The following is a 19,216-nucleotide window of genomic DNA, read 5'->3' as shown; positions in this document are numbered from 1 at the left end:
GCCTGCAGCTATTGGAAATTAGCCAGACACAGGATCAGGGATACTTTTAATTGAATCCACAGGCCACCACAATGCCCTGCAGATTTGTGTGTATGATAGAGAGGCAAACAAATCATGTACAGGTCATTAATCTCTGTCCACCTGGCTACAACTTAATAAAACAAATAAGGTATTGCACCTGGCACTTAGGTGCTAGGCAGCATGGTGTTCTTGTCAAGTATTTTACATTTAAATTTGGGTAATTATCTGGAAAATTGCAGTTCACAGGCTAACTTCATTTATTTTTTTATAAATAGCACTGAAATGCTAGTGTTAATTTTATTTATCTGTTATGTGATAGTGAATTTATCAACAAAAAACTCAGCAATGGATGCATTAGGTGCTGCTTACTACCTCTGATTTATACCTCTCTCAAGGGGAAGGTAGTACACAATGTTTTTCACAGTGGCTGAGGCGTTGGATAATGGATACGTGAGATTGAGTCAGTTTCATTGTACACCATGTACTAAAACCTTATTCTTGACAAATGTAAGACTCAGGCTGAACAATCGGTCATTATTAAATCATGAGGCGATAGTAAGTAGTAAATCTACTAGACGCTACTGTCCGGCTTTGCTGAAATTAATGTCTTCTTGTCTTACAAGGTCAAGCAGGTGCTTATACCTCCAGGATTCCATCTCTAAAGGCAATCCTATTCCCAAATCTAGATCACAATGGTCCCTTCTGGCCTTGGAATCTATTAATCTAGTTCGTGGGCTGAAGCAAGACATGGATTTCAGGGGCATGGGTCCTATAGCTCCAGCTGAGCTACAAAGGGAAAGAAATAGGTCTTAATCTACTGCTAACTTAGACTTTTTGTGATTAGGAAGGTGGTTTAGCTGCTGCTTTCTCTTTGGAGTCTTAGATCTAACCACAGCCAAGCACAGGGCATGTGGTGACTTCTGTTGCAGCTTCTCCTTCATGCGCTTCAGAAAAGTGATTATATGGGGAAGGAGCTCTTTAGGTTTATCTCTTGCCAGTAATATTTTATTGTACCTCTGGCTTTTGGATTCTCTCAGCCAGAATTGCAAACACCCCACCATATTGCCACCTGCTTTGCCTTTATGATGAAAACAAGCAAATGTGTACCAGTGGAAATTTTTTCTTTCTCTTGCAAAAAAAATTAAAAGTCAAAACTCACCAGTTTCATTTTTACATGAGCATTTTTTTCAATACTGTGGAAGAGAAGTGAGGTGATTATCTCCTAAATTAGGATTAAGATCAATAATAGATGCTGCGCTGTGGAATCCTGCAGAGTTTCTCCTGCCAGCAATGAAGACTAAATAGACCCCTTCCAAGCTAAGAAGTCAGGCTGCTATCTGAATTGTAAAATTCTTTAGCATAACTCAAATGAAATCTGGTGGCAAAATGCTCTATTTAATGGAAAAGCTCCAATATTTTTTGGGGGGGATTTATCACTATTTTTACTTAGCATTTAAACAGATTTATTAAGGTTCCTTCAATTAATAGTTGGACTAACTAGCTTGACAAATAGAGAAAAAGAGTCAAGAGTGGCTACATTCATGTCTCAGTAAATAAGAATAGAAATTGAAAGGTCAGGGGGACCATCCCCTTCAAATCACAGACTTTTTAGCTGAGATAGTCAAAGTTGACTAGGGGATTTAGACACAAATCACTTTAAAATTTAGTGAGTTGTCTCTAAATGCCTTTGTCCACTTTGAAAATCTCATCCTTTACAAATGGCCTGTATTTAGTTTTGTAAAAAGCTAATAAAGGAGAGCGAGCGAAGTACATGATCTTGCTTGTTTATAATTAGCACAAATGCTTTTAAAAAGTCCTCTCTTCTCCTGGAGCGAGGTAAGTAAAATCAAAGACTGACTGCAAGGGAGCACAATAGCTTTGCTCAAATAACTCTTAATTGCAGCTGGGCACAAACATTTCCATCATCACACTGCTCATACACAGCTGTCATTACCTATGCAGAGGGGGTATTCAGTTCTTTGCCTGAAATGCATGCACTGTTTGATAGCTGCAGAATGTATACTGCCTATGAAATGGACAGACGAAATAAGTTACAAGTACTTCTTAATTGCAGTCTTTCTGGAACTGATTTTTCTTTCATCACTTTGTTTATATTAGATGAGGAAATGTCTGGTGGAGGAAAATACGATTTAACAGCAAGTAGACCTTAGATGAATCTCTCTCCTGGGTGTTCAGGTAGGAGTAATAATTGGGAAAGTCTCAGTGTACTAACACAGTGCTCCACCTTGTGTGAAAACCTCAACATCTAAGTCACAAACGAGCCTCATTCCCTCATATCATGAAAGGAAGTCGGTGCTAGCACACTGTGTTGTCATGAAGAAGTCGATCTCTTCAGTGCTTTGACCTCTTTACTAACTGATGCTGCTTTCGCTTTACATGTTTTAAATAGGATTTCCTAGGCAACTGTAGCGATGGGCTAGGTATGCATGTGTCGGTAAAAGTTAAATGGTATGTGACGCATGGGTTGTTATTAGTTCAGTAGCAGTAGTACTTCATGGAAGTTGGGACTACCCTGTGCTAGGCACTGTATGTCCATGCAGAGACAGTCCTTGCCCCACAGCGTTTATCACCACGACAGCCAAAGGAAGTTGCAGCCTTTCCCACATATACATGCCTGAATTGCACATGGGGATGCAAATTGACACATGCCTCTCAACATGGAATAGTCTGACCAATGGGCCAAAACCCATCACTTGCTGCAACCAGTGCCTCCAACTGGTGTCTAATTCCCTCTTCCTGAGCAAGGTAATCTAAAAACTAACTGAGAACCACCCTCACATTTGCTGTTGTGAAGGGCCCTTCCTGTTGTTTTGAATGCTGGCCTTGGCACAGAGATATTATTGCCTGTGCCAGTGGGCAGTCTCCTCTCCATCCCTCAGAGATGCCCCACAGACCCATCAGGGCCCAGAGAATGGCCCTGAACTAGCCCAGGCCAGTTTCTGGGAGCTGTGGAACTCCACATGCCGGATCACTGCATGTGGCAGGGCAGATGCCATATTTGGGGTCAGGAAGAAATTTTCCTCCAGGTCAGATTGGCAGAGGTCCTGGAGGTTTTTCGCCTTCCTCTGCAGTAAGGAGCACAGGTCACTTGGTGGAGGATTCTCTGCAGCTTGAGGTCTTCAAACCACAATTTGAGCACTTCAATAACTCACACATAGGTTAGGGGTTTGTTACAGGAGTGGGTGGGTGAGATTCTATGGCCTGCATTGTTCAGGAGGTCAGACTAGATGATCATAATGGTCCCTTCTGACCTTAAAGTCTATGAGTCTATGAGTCCATGAGATGCCCATTATAAGTCTCTATCTAAGGTGCTGAAGAGCAGGGGGGCAGGATGTGTGTGTGAAGAGAGGAGGCTTAGGCACTGGTGACAGTCTCTGTATAAAGTCTAAGTAAAACCACTGAGACAACAGCTGGCAGCAGCTTTGCATCTCCTTCATATCTGATGCAGGCAGAGCCATCTCCTGCTGCCCCAGTGCAGAGATGAACAGCAGGAGCCAGATGGATGTGTCAGTGAGAAGAGGGAAATATTACTGTGCTGCATTGTTCTTTCCTCTGAGGGGCGTCTGACCCCTCGCGTTCAAGCTAGACTGCACCCTTAGACTCCTTATTGCCCCTGTACACCTGGATAGTCCTAGTTACTGCTCTGCGGCTGGCCAGGAGGATCTGGCCATAGTGATAAGCACATTCATCTCTCTATGCTTGGCTAAACTACTGCAATTCACTGTGTCACTGAAAAGCTGTAGTTGGCTTGGATAGAGCAGAATGCTTGCTTAGCAACACAAACAGCCATAAACAGATTGTTTTGAGAGTACTGGGACAGTAGGAGATGAGCTTCAAAATCTTGGGCCTAATCCCCTGTAGACTCATAGACTTTAAGGCCAGGAGGGACCATCATGATCATCTAATTTGACCTTCTGCACAATGCTGGCCACAGAACATCACCCACCCTCTTCCTAACCTCTGGCTGAGTTACTGAAGTCCTCAAATCATGGTTTAAAGACGTCAAGTTACAGAGACTCCACCATTTACTCTAGTTTAAACCTGCAAGTGACATATACCCCACACTGAAAAGGAAGGTGAAAAACCTTCAGGGTCTCTGTCAATCTGATCTGGGGGAAAATTCCTTCCCGACCACAAATATGGTGGTCAGCTGGGCCCTGAGTATGTAGGCAAGACCCATCAGCCAGACATCAGGAAAGAATTCTCTGTAGTAACTCAGAGCCCTCTCCTTGTAATGTCCCATCACCAGCCATTGGAGATATTTGCTGCTAGCAGTCGCAAATTGGTTCCAGGCCATTGTAGGCAGTCCCACCATCCCCTCCCCTCCATAAACTTATCAAGCTCAGTCTTGAAGCTAGTTAGGTTTTTTGCCCCCACTGCTTCCCTTGGAATGTTGTTCATGAACTTCACTCCTCTGGTGGTTAGAAACCTTCACCTAATTTCAAGCCTATGGGCTTTTAAGCCTCCTTAAAGAAAACATCTCACTCTAAGAGCAAGGCCTCTTGCAACAACTGTGCTCACTGGAGCAGTGGAGTTGGGGGAAGCTGGTGAGAACAGGTGACTGAGTTTTTTCAGCATTAGGTGGTTCTTCTAGCCAAAGTGTCTTGTTTCTTTAGCCAACTTGCAGCTCGTACCTAGGAAGGGTGATATTGAAGAACTGCTTTCAGAACTGTTCATTTTAAGATTTTATCTAAACGAATTCCTCCTGTTTTAAAAAATGGCATAAAACATATAATTCATAAGGCTCTTACCTGTTTCTAATCAGAAAGATTTCAGAGCATGGCTGCGGATGTGGCTGCATCTGGTTACACTGCCCAATGCAAGACAAAAGTTGGCAGGAACCTTTTCTCAGTGGGACATAGGCCACTGAGGGTTCAGTGAACTGCAGACGTGAAACGTCCTGCAAAGGGAAAGGGCTAGGTGCATTGCAGAAGGAAATTATTCTCTGAAGATAGTAAAAATACAGCGCAACCCCTATGTAATTAACTCATGCTCCAGCATTATTAGCATTCATATGGTTGAGGGAGGACTGTTCAAAGATGAGTGGGCTGCTTGTTGTGTGCTTTCATGTTCACAGGGATGTTTCATATACTGTGTTCTGGGTAAACACTTAGGAGGACTTTATGTTTCTAAAGCTAAATTGGCTCTTTATTAAAGAACTATCTGCAGAGGTGCTACAACTGCAGCTAGCATTCCAGCCATGTGCACACAGATGGACTTCCTGGTGCCGCCTTCAAACTCTTCTGTGATGCTTCCCAGGGTCAGCCGGACTGTGAGGCACGTCCTGATCACCTGCCCTTAGCTTCACTGTCCCTCATGCAGGCAAACGATAGACACACTCCAGCTCCTGAGTCCTCTGAGCGTTCCCCAGCACTGTCTAGCCTCTTATCCACTGGACACACACAGAAATACCAGGCCTGCTGTTTCCAAAAGATCAGTGCCCCACAGCGTAGTAGTTACCCCTTAGAACACAGCTCTATTGAACACACAGCACTTATGCTTGTTTTCTCTAATAACAAATATAAGTGTATTTAGCAAAGGATAGACAGTCATGTGATTGCAAACAGGCGTATTGGAAGCAAGGGGTTACCTATACAATAAAATCATAACTTGCATTCTAGAGCCTAAACTCAACTATCAAGATGCCCTCTTGTCTAAGAAGGTCCCTGCTTATCTCAAAGTCTTTCCTACTGTTTTTTTCAACCAGGATGGCGGAGACCCTTCTTTCCTGAGCCCAGGCTTGCTGGCAACTTGACTTCCCTTGAGGATGGATAAGTGGGGGTTTGTCTGCATCCCAGATATAGTTCCAAAAGTTCACTGTCTTTTTCCTAAACAGGGTAACTCCTGTTATGTTTGTTTTTTTCCTGCAGGCCTTGCTATCCATGGATTGGCATTTTGCTCAGATTGTAAATGGGCATCCATTGTAAATCATACAATACTCAATTTGTACACAACCAACCAGAAAGAGAGATGCATCTCTTCTCCTTGCCTTATATGTGGATCAACTCTTGGTGACCTGCCTTAACTCACAGACCTAGAGAACAGAATTTTGGGGATATATGCATAACTCCTCACATATTCTCCATATATACATCTTGCAATGATTATAATGACCAGTGTGACCCAGGCTTTCTTTAGAGACTTTACATGACATTCTTTGGCAAACTAGTATGTAGATCCCAGCCCCAGGTGATCCCTATAACTCTCATGCATCCCGTGCTCTCTGCCAGTTGGCACAAAGAGATCCTGTGCACTCAGACTGATTTCCTGATGCCTTCTTCAAACTCTTCTGACCTCCAACCAGACATACCAAACTCGCAAAAAAACCCACAGAAATTGGGCTTGTTTTTGGCTTAATTGGCTTGTGAGTTGTTTGTTGGCTAGTTTTTGGCTTGTAGCTCATTGCTTCCTTTTTTTTTAATTGGCTCACGGCAAGCAGGGGCAAGGGTGGGAGAGAGTCAGGGGTGCCCAGCAGGCCCACCACAGTCCCAGACTGCACACCAGGAGGATCTAGTCACGCAGAGTGTTGGGGTTCTTAGGAATTGGCTTGTTTCGGCCTTGTTATGAAATGGGATTAGCTTGATTTTTGGCTCATTGTGAAGGTCGGGGTGCTCATTTACCACATGAAAGTTGTCAGCTGTGCCTCCAACCTATGCTTCTCTCTCCAAGTTCCAGGCAACTTGCTGTACAGGTGATTTGCCATGGAGAAAAAATCATCCCCAATAACTCGGGAGCCTGGATGCTGGTGATCTCTGACTGCTAATCACAATAAATTAATTACAACACATTTTTTTCCCCTAAAGAACTGCATTACAAGCCATTGTGTGTCAGTATTTGGTGTTTTCAGAGAGACTCACAGTCCAGGCAGATGTGTAGACATTGCTCTCCAGCTCTGAAGGCACCGCCGCCATCAGCTGCGGTGCAGAAGTACGGGTAGCAGTACCGCAACCCCCCCTACAATAACCTTGCAACACCCCCCCACACACACACACACACAACTCTTTTTTGGGTCAGGGTCCCTAAATTTACAGCACTCTGAAATATTTGAAATCATGAAATTTACAATTTCTAAATACTATGACCATGAAATTGACCAAAATGGACCAAATTGACCAAAATGGAGCATGAATTTGGTAGGGCCCTACTTATAGCCATTTCCAGAGGCATCTGTTCACCCTTCTCCCCAAGAGCACTTATGTGCATGGAGTGGACCATTAACTTGACTCAAATGGCCTGGCCAAAAGCCAGAAGGCCTGATTCTCATTTCCGCCACTCTGGCAGCCTTGCACCTTTACACTGCCAGGGTGGTATGAAGTGGTCTTTGTGTAAAGGACAATCAGGCTCAGAGATTAGTGGGAAGATTATATAGTTACTGGTGCATCAGGCCAGGCTGCTGTGCACCAGAAAGCAAGAGGTTTTTGATGGGATCGAGATGCCCTGGCACATTCCCCAGCTTAATGCCTGTTTCAAAGTGAAGTAACTAGTGCAGCACAAAGTTTGCCTTTTAATTGTCTGTATTGTCCTGGGTCAGTCTATCAGGCTTTTGTCTCCAAATCCTTCTAATCTCTTGCTTTTGCTGAGTTTATTAGGCCTTCAAAGAGAGACATAAAAAGACAAATCTCCTAGTGGGAGCTCACTGATCCCTACAGAACTTCCTTCCAGGCTGTGCTCTTTCTGATGTGTTTGTGTTTTCAGAGTCAAGTAGATCACTGCCCTACACTAGGCTTAAACACTATGTATAGATACATTAGTGCCCTTTTGAAATGGAATGCAATAAAACAATTGCATCCCCTAAGGTTACATTAGACTGAAGGGTGAAGACATTTACATTTATTTCCCTCATTAAAAAAATATCCTCTGCATTTTTCATGTGGAACTTCCATAGATTATATAAGCAAATTTAATCTCTTTTAAGGCCAAGCATTTTTCCAATTTAAAGTTCTATGTGACATACTATAAAGATAACAGATCTCAATAATTCAGTGTCATTTTGTTCATTTATCTCTTGCCATGTATGCAGTTACTGAAGATCTGAATCTAAATGGACCATTGTTAGCACCAGTAGCTACCTAGAAGTCAAAAATGAAACCTTGTTCCTTTAAAGCACTATAAGAGAACTTTGTGGTATGTACTAGCACAGCTGTTTAGACACTGGCACGGCTACTGTAAGGAAAGCTCTAGCAAAGCAAAACACTGCTGTTGTTTTTGCAGTGTTTTTAAGCTAAGGTTTTATACAACAGATATAATACATGTGTTCTTGTTAACTGGCCTCATAGATAAAACTCTATGACAACAATGTACAGAGCACATTCTGATGGCATTCTTTTCTTATGATTAATTTCTCTTTAACAACTATTTCAGGCACTGCTTTCTTTATCTTCCCATTGCATCAACTTAATTAGCAATTCCTGACCTTAAAAAACTCATTCTATAATCTCCAAATTATGTATGCAAGAATCTATTTTTGTCTCCTCTTCTGGCTATAACTAGCAGTCTTCTGCCGTTCTCTCAGTTCATTCTGAATCAGCTGATGACAGCTCATAAAATGCGACTGTCGCTAAATCCCACTGAAAGTCCACTCACACCCCCGAAGAATTTCACTAGGAAGATCCAGGGCCATTGTGTTGTAAGATAAGGACAATATACAGGCTGGCTGGTAAATGTTTCTCTCTCTTGTGCAGTGATTCCCAAACTTTTAAAGTCGTGCCCCGCCTTACCCCTATCCGTGCTCCCCACCCTCAGCCACAGTTGGAAGCTGGGGCCAAAAGCAGGGCCATAGTAGGGACTAGGGCAGCCTGCGGCTGGGAGTGGGGCTGCGGTCGGGGCTGGGGCTGAAGCCATGGGCAGGCCAGGAGCTGAGGCCATGGCTGTGGTAATGGGCAGGGCTGGGGCTGGGAGGGGGGCCGAAGCTGGGAGCCAAGGCTGAGGGCTGGGGCCGGGAGCAGAGCTGCAGCCAGGCGATGGCTGGGTGCGGAACTGTGGCTGGGCAGGGAGCCAGGGACCAAGACTGGGGCCTCAGCTGCAGGGGTGGCTCTAGACATTTCACCACCCCAACGCTCGGCAGCATGCCACGGGGGGCGCTCTGCCGGTCGCTGGTCCCGTGGCTCTGGTGGACCTCCCTCAGGCGTGCCTGCAGGAGGTCCAGTGGAGCCCTGCCTGCCGCCCTCCCGGCGACTGGCAGAGCGCCCCCCGCGGCATGCCACTCCAAGCACACGCTTGGCGTGCTGGAGCCTGGAGCCGCCCCTGCTCAGCTAGGAGCAGGGCCGGAGCAGAGCAGAGTTCCCCCTTCCCCCAATGTTCATCCATGCCCCAATTGGGGGATCACTGCTCTAGTGTGTCCCCCATTTGCATTATTGCAATAAGATCAATTTCTAGGCTGCAGGGTAAATATTCTACTCTAATTTCCTCCTTCAGATGACAGAATGTCAGGACAGAGATGATGATGGAACCATTGACGCTGACAAAGTGAAGTTTGTGTTGATCTAGCCTTCAAGAGCTAGGCCTTGAGGCATTGCAGCACTGTTAAGAATGAAGAATGCTCTGCTTTTCTAATCTCATTCCCATGTATTATTGTATCTTGGTTCAGGAGTTCTATAAAATGCCTCCACTGTAGCAGTTCCCAAGCCATTTCCCCTACACTGTAATGCAAACCACGATCCTGTCAGCCCTCCACAAAAGTAGAACTTGATACAACAGACCTCTGACTAACCAGGATCCAGCCTTACATTGCTTAGCATGCTAACAGAGCAGCTTGCCAAGGGGCCACTCCATGTAGGCACTGTCTGAGGACATGGAGCAGAGAATATGGAGCAGGTAGCACTGACAGGCTAACTTGGCCATGAGCATTTGTGATGCTGTGTATATACCCCACCCTGGCAGAGGAAGGGTAAACAGGAGCTTGAGCACTCAGGTAGCCCATGTGGTTGCACCTGGAGTGGCATTAGGCACAATTAGTTACCAGATGCAGCTGGAGCTCAGAGCAGCGGAAGGAGAGAGCCAGCAGGGAGGTGAGTTAGGGGAGAAAGGGTATGGGATTCCCTCTCTCAGGGAGAAGACCCTATGGGGGAACTAGTTCTGTGGTGGGACTGAGATGGAGGCCAAGCTCCAGTGAGACAGACCTGTGGGTTGGTGTTCTAGAAGAGGAACAGACAGCTGGGATGAGCTCAGAGGGACTAAAGCATCAAGCCCAGGGCAGGCAGGAGCAGCAGAAGTTGTTTAGTTTCATTTGGGGGTTTGATTTCTGCTGGGGTGAAGCAGCCAGTTCTCTGAAAGAAGAGTGGGATTGAAGAGCAGCTCAGGAGGGCTGGATGGTGTTGTGTTGGTGCCCAGTATTGTATGGGAGTGTGATGACTCCAAAGGGGGAACTTTAGTGGGACCTGGCCTGAGGCCCCAATCACCAGACCGCAGCAGCCTGAGGATAAGAGGAGGCAGAAGTGTCCCAGTGCTGTCTTGATAAGAGGAGTTGCTCCAGGATGGTGAGTCTGTCACAACATCCATATATGCTCCTATGCTTGGCTTCCGCACAGCTCTTGATATAGTTGACTATGGAATCCTGTTGTCCTGCCTCAGGGGTGTTTCTTTTTCTGATTGATGAGATGTGTTGTGTCTGGCTGCTGGCATATGTTGTGTAGTACATTATCCCCTTGGCAAATGAGTGCTATCATCAGAGCCAGTGCCACAGTATTTCCTTTGCATTGTCCCTACAGCATCTATACATTGGTGCTACATCCCTAATTAAGCCTTCTCTGAAGGCTGATGTGCAACAGAACTATTTTCTCTAGGACACCCCTATCTTTATAAGAATGACTCTTTCACTTGTTGTGTAACTGTTATCATTCAAAGCCATACATTTCCCTGGTAGTGCTGGGGAATATAGAGCACACTCTCTTTCTCTTTTAAACTGCTAAAGATGGAAAGCATTTCATTTGCAAATAAGTACCTACTGGTTTTGCTTATATTAGTTTAGTATATGTGGTAGCAGGGGCTCATTTCCCTGAATAGCAGAGATGGGTTTGTCATACCAATCAGTGCAGGTACTTGAAGGGAAGCAGTTTAAACATACTCTTTCTACACAGTCCACTGCTCACTAATCAAGCTTCAGAACAAGTGCACAGATCTTTGCCAATAGCCTTTGTCTAATATGTTTTTAATCAATGTGTGGGCTTCTAATTTGCATATTAATGGCAATGAGGCACTGTCAGAAGCTGGTGTTGATGAGCTGCTTATCATGTTTGTGTAGCTAGTTCAGGCAGAAAGAGAGAAGCTATTTTGCATAACTAAGAAATAGCAGTAGTTGCATCTCTTTTACAAGACCCACTGGTGTCTATCACCATCATTTTAGTCACCTCTTGATAACACATAAAATAATGCAGCCATTAGTCTTTTGTGTTTGTTCCTTGGTTCTGAAACAGGGACAATTCAAGTGCAGAATGAGACATGACTGTTGGGATATGTCTAAGCAGCTATTGTCACGTTTTCAATGGGCAGTTGTGAGTCATAAAATACCAAAGACCGAGTCTCACCTGATGGATGTAGCAACTTATTGCACCTGACCCCACCAAAATAATTGGAAGTGACAACAGTAAATAGCAAAATAGAATGGTGCAGTTCACTCTCCTGGTTGCTGGTACTTCAAAGTTTCTCCTCAGTGCAGTTAAGGCCTAATCAGCCTGACTTCTATAATTTCTCATGAGGATGAAATAGCGAGAGGGATAGCTCAGTGTTTGAGCACTGGCCTGCTAAACCCAGGGTTGTGAGTTCAGTCCTTGAGGGGGCCAGTTAGGGGTCTGGGGATGGGTCCTGCTTTGAGCAGGGAGTTGGACTAGATGACCTCCTGAGGTCCCTTCCAACCCTGATATTCTATAACTAGTGGTGTTAGAGCCATTTGGTCTGAAATGTGATTGGTGATTTAAGAAGGTTGGTTTTATTATTTTTTCTCTTCTCTGAGAACTTTCTACCCTGAGAGATTTTTGTGTATTGCCAGCAAGGCTGCTTACACAAAGCCATTCTCAATTAGCTGCTTATGTACTTTGCCATGGCGTAATCAGGCCCCGAGGCCTGGAGGGTGAGCTGATATACACTGCTGGCCTTCCCTCCTCCTATATAAACTTCCTTGCTACCCTGCCTAGCAAAAAAACCTATAGGGAACCAGAAGAAGAGATGAAAGGAGGGAATACAGAAGTTGGGGGAGAGCGTGTTAGTGCCAGCACCATTGTGAGTCTTCTGAGTGCTATTGTATTTCTCTGGTAGAAAAGGAGTGACAAGAAAAGCAGAGTCTCTGGGCTAGCAAGGGCTTGGAGGAGGTGGAGCAAATTAGCACTTCCAGTGTTGGTCCTAGCTCTAAACCTACTCCACTCTTTAGACGAGTGTAAGTAAATCCTACCTGGAGACCAAAGAACATAGTTAATAATACACATATAGAGATGGAGCAAAGGTGTTTCTCTTTTCTTAATTGCATGCTGTGAACAAAGCAGGCAGTGCTGTTTCCCTTCGGGAGTGATCAGCCCAGGGGAAGGGAGAATTAGTGAAGGGGCAGCCAAGATTTCCAACAGGATCCCAGTTATTGTACTGGAAAGAAGCAGCTATTGGTGAGCATTACCCCACGTTCCACTCGGAAAGAGCACACTGGATAAGAATGTAAAGGAGGTCACTGTTAACCTTCTACCTCAAAATCTCATTTGCTGTGCAAGTTGCCTGAAGCAGAGGAGTGAGCTGAAAGCTAGGTTAGGCATTGTTCATGTATCTAATACATAAATAAATATTAAAAGTGACAAGACTTTAAAAAAGAACTGCTTACAACCAGGGCCGGTGCAAGGATATTTTGCGCCCTAGGCAAAACTTCCATCTTGCGCCCCCCCTCCCCCCAAAAAATCGCATACATTATACACAATACATGGTCACGAAATTGTGCCCCAGATCTTTTTTTTTTAATCTGCCATGAGGCTGCTTCAACTGTAAATGGAAAAAAAATGAAATTTTATTCCTATTAGTCCTTTTTCTTGTTCACTATTAAAAGTAAAGGTTAGAGAATGCATGTCACTTACTATAATTATCTATTTGAATTTCATCAACTGTTTGACATAAATATTGATTAAGAGATCAAGATGACTTTCAAGCTTAAGCCTGAGTATTCAAGCCTTGTTAGGTTTATGTTGCAACCATTACACTAAACAAAAACACAGTGTAGGCAGATCTTATCCTACTGGTGTAACAGCAACTGCTCTGGATAGGATCAAAAAGTTGTTCCATATTAGGGGTTGTCAAGTTTCTCAGAGGCATTGTGGTCCAGGTTTGTTTTAAAGAAATAGACCCCTATCCTGCAACCACTTATGCAGGAGGTATCTGTTAAGATGTTTTGCCTTGTTCTACCTTACCTCACTTGAGATAGGTGCAATTCAAGCATCTGACAAAATAATAGGAGAGCAACCTTCCAAGTTAGTAAGGAAAACATCTGGCTAGTACAACCTAGGATCCCACTATTGTGCTGCTCTGCTAGAAAGAATGATAAAAGATTAAAGTTCACAGAAGGTACAACTCCAAGGTGCTCCGAGCTGTCCAGCTAATCCTTGAATGTTACATTGTAAGAATTCACATGCAAATCCCATTTGTTTGATTCGAAAGAGGAGGCCATCAATGGGAGAGGCCTGGGAGCTCTAGAGATATTAATAGTTCATGTCTGTTCCAGTATTTAGTATCAAACCTGTCAGCAAACAACCACCACACCTACTTATTTCTCAGCATCGTGCATGTTGTGGCTAGATGGTGATCCTGAGTCACTTGTTACCTTACACAAGAGAAACCTACATTTTAAAGAATTATTTCAAATGGGACAATAAAACAGGAGTAACAAACTTTCTGCTTTTCTGAGGTAATAGCCCCAGAAGTTCTTTATTATTTAACAGAGAGCCTGAGCTGAATGCTGGAACAGGAGGCAATATGATGTTGAAGGGCTTCTGTGAAGGAAGAGGAAGAAGTGGCTTTTGGAGCCTCTGGGCCTGATCTAAAACCCATTGAAATCAGTGGGAATTTTTCCACTGACTTCAAGGTCTGGGGATTGGTCCTGCTTTGAGCGGGGGTTGGACTAGATGACTTCCTGAGGTCCCTTCCAACCCTCATATTCTATGATTCTATGAAGGTGGATCAAGGTCTCTGATAACAAGAGTAACTTTTGTAAACTTCTCATTTCTGGGCAATGAAAATACTTACTTACTGAAATAAGGACATGACTGCTGGGGATGGAAGAGATGTGGAGATATCAGAAGATGAGAGGCTTACAGTCACCTGGGTTGGGGATCTGGGCTAAGGGTGGTTGGTGGTGAAGTAAGATAGGAAATATGTGTAAACGAGCTCTTAAGCTAAGAAGTGGGGGCTTAGTAGGTTTTAACACATGCAATAGTTTAAAACAACACACAAGGGTGTATTGATTGTTTGTAAGGGGTCTGTTTAGTAATGAAACAGAAAATCACTTCAAGTTTAGAAAATGCGGGAACAGTTTAGATACAAACAGGAAAGGGAATATAAAAAACTGTACAGATTTTGCAGAACATGATGTGAACCTGAGAAGTAACTATGTCACCTGATTTTTATATCCTCCTCTTCCCATTTCCTTATTTTGCTCCCATTGTGTGTCACTATCACTTGGTGTCATTTTTAATTTAGATCACAGGCTCTTTGGGCTAGTGAGTCTCTTTTATTTCTCTGCAGAGATCCTAGAACATTTTTGGACACAGAATACATAAGTAATAATATTCATAACAATAATTGCCAAGTGATATACAAACTTAAATGGGATAGAGTCCAGGGGATCCCCCGGGTTAGCGTGCCGCCGCGGCAGCCGGCAGCCCAGGGGATCCCCTGGCCCAGGGAAACCCTGGGCTGCTGGCTGCCGCGGCGGCGCACTGACCCGGGGGACCCCCTGGGCTTCGGGCTGCCACGGCGGCGCACTGACCCGGGGGACCCCTGGCGTGCCGGCTGCCGTGGCGGTGCGCGCTGACCCAGGGTCAGTGCGCCTCCGTGGCAGCCGGCAGCCTGGGGTTTCACTGGGCCAGGGGATCCCCTGGGCTGTCGGCTGCCGTGGTGGCGCGCTGACCTGGGGGACCCCCTTGGCTCCGGGCTGCAGCGGCGGCGCACTGACCCGGGGGACATCCTGGCCTGCCAGCTGCCGCAGCTGTGTGCGCTGACCCAGGGTCAGTGCACCACCTTGGTAGCCGGCAGCCCGGGGTTTCCCTGGGCCAGGGGATCCCCTGGGCTGCGGGCTGCCGCGGCGGCGCCCTGACCCAGGGGATACCCTAGGCTGCCAGCTGCCGCCGGCAGCTCAGACTCCTTCTATGTCCCAGCAGCAGCAGCCGGTCAACCATTTAAAAAAAAATTGGGGGGCGCTTTTTGGCGCTCCCAAATCTCGGCGCCCTAGGCAACCGCCTAGTTCGCCTAAATGGTTGCACCGGCCCTGTTTACAACTCCATGAACAGATTCACCCAGTGTGGTGAATTATGGGCTTTCAATCACATCAGTTCCATAAGAATAGACTCACTGTGGCTGATCTTAAATCATAGTCTGCAGCTCCTGAATCTGCCGTCTATGTACAGTATGGGACAAAGAGAAATAGAAGATTAAATACAAAAAAAACCCAATAAAAACCCATGAATATTCATTATAAAGAAATCGGCTGGAGTAATAGCACAAAGCAAAGATGTAGGATGTATGTCTTACTCCAGGATTAAAATGCATTTATATAATCATAGTTGTTAGCATAGAAAATGTAAGTAACTGGGTGAGTTTGAATTGAATATTTTACAACAGTGAGGTTTTGTGAGTACACACTGAATTCTTGCAAAAAGCCCTTATTTCGTCAGGAGATATAACAGTATTTCAAATAAGTCTTTCAGTCTCTTAGCTGGGACAGTATTTTATCTGTTCTTCATTGCTGGAGGTGGAGACTGCATCCATCTAAGCAAGCTGGTTATGGGTGATTACTTGAGACAGTCTGCCCATTATCACATTGGCATATTCAACGGTAATGTTCAAGAGACAATATTTTAAAGTTTCATCCCACCCCTTTGACACAAGATGACACGCATACAAGATAACCTGCAATTATCATGTATGGCGTGTAATGCCAACCCCCCACCCCCACCCCAAGGGGATCAGACCCTAGTACCTTAAATGCAGTCCTTCACTACTTGAGCTAACAGAGCAATCCTTAGCTGCTAGCAGTGGTAGGCTGTTATCCTGGAATAGGAGCAGTCTCTGCAGTAAGATGCAACACGCTGAGTGAGGGGAAGCTTGTCCTGAGTTCTGCAGGTGTTCAAATTCCCCATATGAGCCTCTGCTGTGCTATGTACAACTATCACACAGCATGGGAAGAAAGTGGCCTTTGCAATCCTTTGATCCATGGTAGGCTATGTTAGGCTGATCCCTCTGCTTTAATCAGACCAGCCCCAGAGCCTGCCAACAGCCTCAAGAGGCCAATTTGACAACCAAGGAGCACCTGAGCATAAGGAACCCATGGTCATGCCCCCTGTGTTCTGGTCATGCCCTTGAGCTAGGGGAGGGAGTTGGTGGAGGAGCCATTATGATGGGCAGTCAAGCCCCTCAGACCTTTGAAAATCTCCCTGTTGGTGTGTTTCTTCAGCTGGTATTAGAATGATTTTTAAGGCTTCTTTTTGAGCATTTCCATTCTGAAGAGCAGAAAAGGTGAAAATCTAGTTCAAAAAGGCATCCTCCTCCATCTTTCTCTGCCTCTTAAGTGAAGGCAGCACTGGGGTCACAGTTCTGGTGCTGCCAGCCAAAGAGCCTTAATTCTCTTTTCTGTTTATACAGTAACATGCACTTAGGCCAATCAAGTTAGTATTTGTAGTGGTAGATGTAGAAACTATAACTGTTTACAGCACTTGTGTAACTTTCCCCTTTCTTTATTTCACATTCCGAAGGCATACAAGATGAGCAGCTTCTGTACGCAGAGACACACCTGTGCAGAACAAATGGCAGGATTGGGCTTTAGTGTGGGATCTGTACAGATATATTGCCACCTCTGTGTGGTCAATGCAAAATGTGCAGCCAACAATGTGTGTGGTGCTCTTGGTTTTTCCATGTGTTTTGGAGTAAGCAGTCACCGGGGTGTGTCTCTCACCCGTGGCATTTCTATCCTGATCTTTGGGTCTCTAGCTGAAGATAATTAGAGGCCCAGATTCCTCAGATCTGTGGTTGAAGTTCATTCCACACATGTGAACTGCATCCACAATCGGAGAGGCCTGGCCTGTGCCTGCTGAGATTATACCTCTAAATCACCACAATTTATCATACATGCCTTCATTTCTCGATAGAGTTTTATAATTGTTCATGGCTTAGTGCATTAAAGGGAACTCTCAGCTCGTAGGTGATATTGATAAAACAGCCCCAAAGTGAAACCTCAGAAATGTTCATTGCCATTGACTCAGTATTCTTCTCCCAGATATTGAACCGCAAAGACCTGCACAAAAGCCCGGCCCAGACCCTGTGGTGAGTTCTGTGTGGCTGGATTTGTGTCATTCTTGGCATAGCAGCGCGTCTGTGCCAAGCGAGGTGTGGGACTGGGGCCCTCACGTAGAATCTGTAGAGGAGTATTGCATTAGGCTCCTGTGGCTTATCCCATAAACACCCAATTGAAGTTAACCACCCAGTCCTTCTGTATACGGTACTGGTAGGAAGGGTGGTTAGAAATATAGCAGAGAGCAGCTCTCACGCGGGAGAGGCTGTCTATATTTACTCAGTCAGGACAGGACTAAAGGATGGCTTTTCAGCTGATTATGCCCATTCGACACTGAAGCCCAGTTGATGAGCAGGACCTATTAATCAGCAAAGTCTGCGAAATATTCCAGCCTGAGCTGATGTGAGCTTGAGAGTTCCCTAAACCAAACTATTAAATCATTTGAACAGAGAACGAATCAATCTCCTAGAAATCACAAATCAGCTCTGCCTTAAAACTAGTCTCCTGTCGATGTTGCCATATGGTGTCCTAATAGTAAGCGCTTGCGAGCTCTGAAAACAGCAAAGGAGGCAAAGTCACACAGATGTCATGCTGTCATTACTGAAGAGTTGCTGGTTTCATACTTCAGATAACCTAGCTTTGGCTTTTCCCCTCCACTTCTTGCTTAGGACTCAGCAACTATACTTGTAACAGTGAACTCTAGTGCGCAAAGGATCTGTTGGGCAGTCAGTGCACATCTCTAGAAGCCTGTTATCTGCAGAGAAGCTCATCCATTATCACAGACCAGCTGACAGTCAGTTAATTACTCACAACATTTAAAATGAGGTAAAGTTAGAAAATTGACCCTCTAGGGCATTCCTAGACTCCAACAGCCGTAGAAGTACACGTGCAGGATGAATCCTAGGATGACGACAATAATGAGATGACTTGGCACTTTTGTAGCACTTTCCATTTGAAGGTGTCAGTGTTTTACAAATATGAATAAATTAAAACTTCCCAACACAAATGAAGGAGTGCAGAATCCTATCCCATGCTACAGATGGGGAAACTGAGGCACAGAGCAGTCACTTGACCTGATACAGATCAGGCAGTGGCAGAGCTGGAATTGGAACCAAGAGGTTCGTGACTTCCATTTCCTCAATGTATCTACTAGGCCAATGAATTAACATGCCAGGTGGGTCAGAAGCCATCTCCGCCAGGATTTGTCATCTTTGTCCACTTTACTTGGGATTGATAGACTTGCCCCAATCACTCTGGGTTCCGATCCTCATAAATCCCAGTTTTATAATATAACACCGTGTCCTTGCTCTTGTGCCAAAACAGAAAGCATCTTCCAAAATGCCTGGAAGTCTCTCTTCTCTGAAACAAAAGGGGCATGTCAGGCACTGAGCATTTCTTTTCAGGGTGGGCTAAAGCTTCTAAACCTGGGAGAGCCCTTGGGATCAGCATGGTACAGTTGTGTAGGACTGAGTGTCCTTCTGCTCATGACAACTAGAAGTAGCTGCCACACAGTGATTTCTCCCACCAGAAGCTCGACAGTCAGATTCTTCATGAGACTGATACTGAGTAATGCTACCTACTGCTAGATCCTTGGAGTGACTCAACCCATCATCTTTCTAAGAATCAAACAGCCTGGCCCTTGGGTGCCAGTGGCTAGACCAGGAGTCGGCAACCTGCGGCATGTGTGCCAAACATGGCACGTGAGCTGAT

The 19,216-nt window shown here is 45.0% G+C and overlaps 1 protein-coding gene across 6 annotated transcripts in view; it reads left to right on the top strand.

Annotated features, from left to right (window-relative positions):
• The window catches only part of ZMAT4 (zinc finger matrin-type 4), a 198,937-nt gene extending 196,719 nt beyond the window's left edge, over window positions 1-2,218 (top strand). For all 6 annotated transcript variants that reach the window (XR_003997244.1, XR_003997247.1, XR_003997245.1 and 3 more), the window contains one exon: window positions 2,140-2,218. The gene's annotated coding sequence lies outside the window, so the exon portion shown is untranslated. The remainder of the gene's footprint in view (window positions 1-2,139) is intronic.
• The last annotated feature ends 16,998 nt before the right edge of the window (window positions 2,219-19,216 follow it).

Source organism: Gopherus evgoodei, chromosome 19, assembly GCF_007399415.2.
Source record: "Gopherus evgoodei ecotype Sinaloan lineage chromosome 19, rGopEvg1_v1.p, whole genome shotgun sequence".
In the NCBI taxonomy this organism is placed as follows: domain Eukaryota; kingdom Metazoa; phylum Chordata; order Testudines; family Testudinidae; genus Gopherus; species Gopherus evgoodei.
This window is presented reverse-complemented; position numbering and strand designations above follow the sequence as displayed.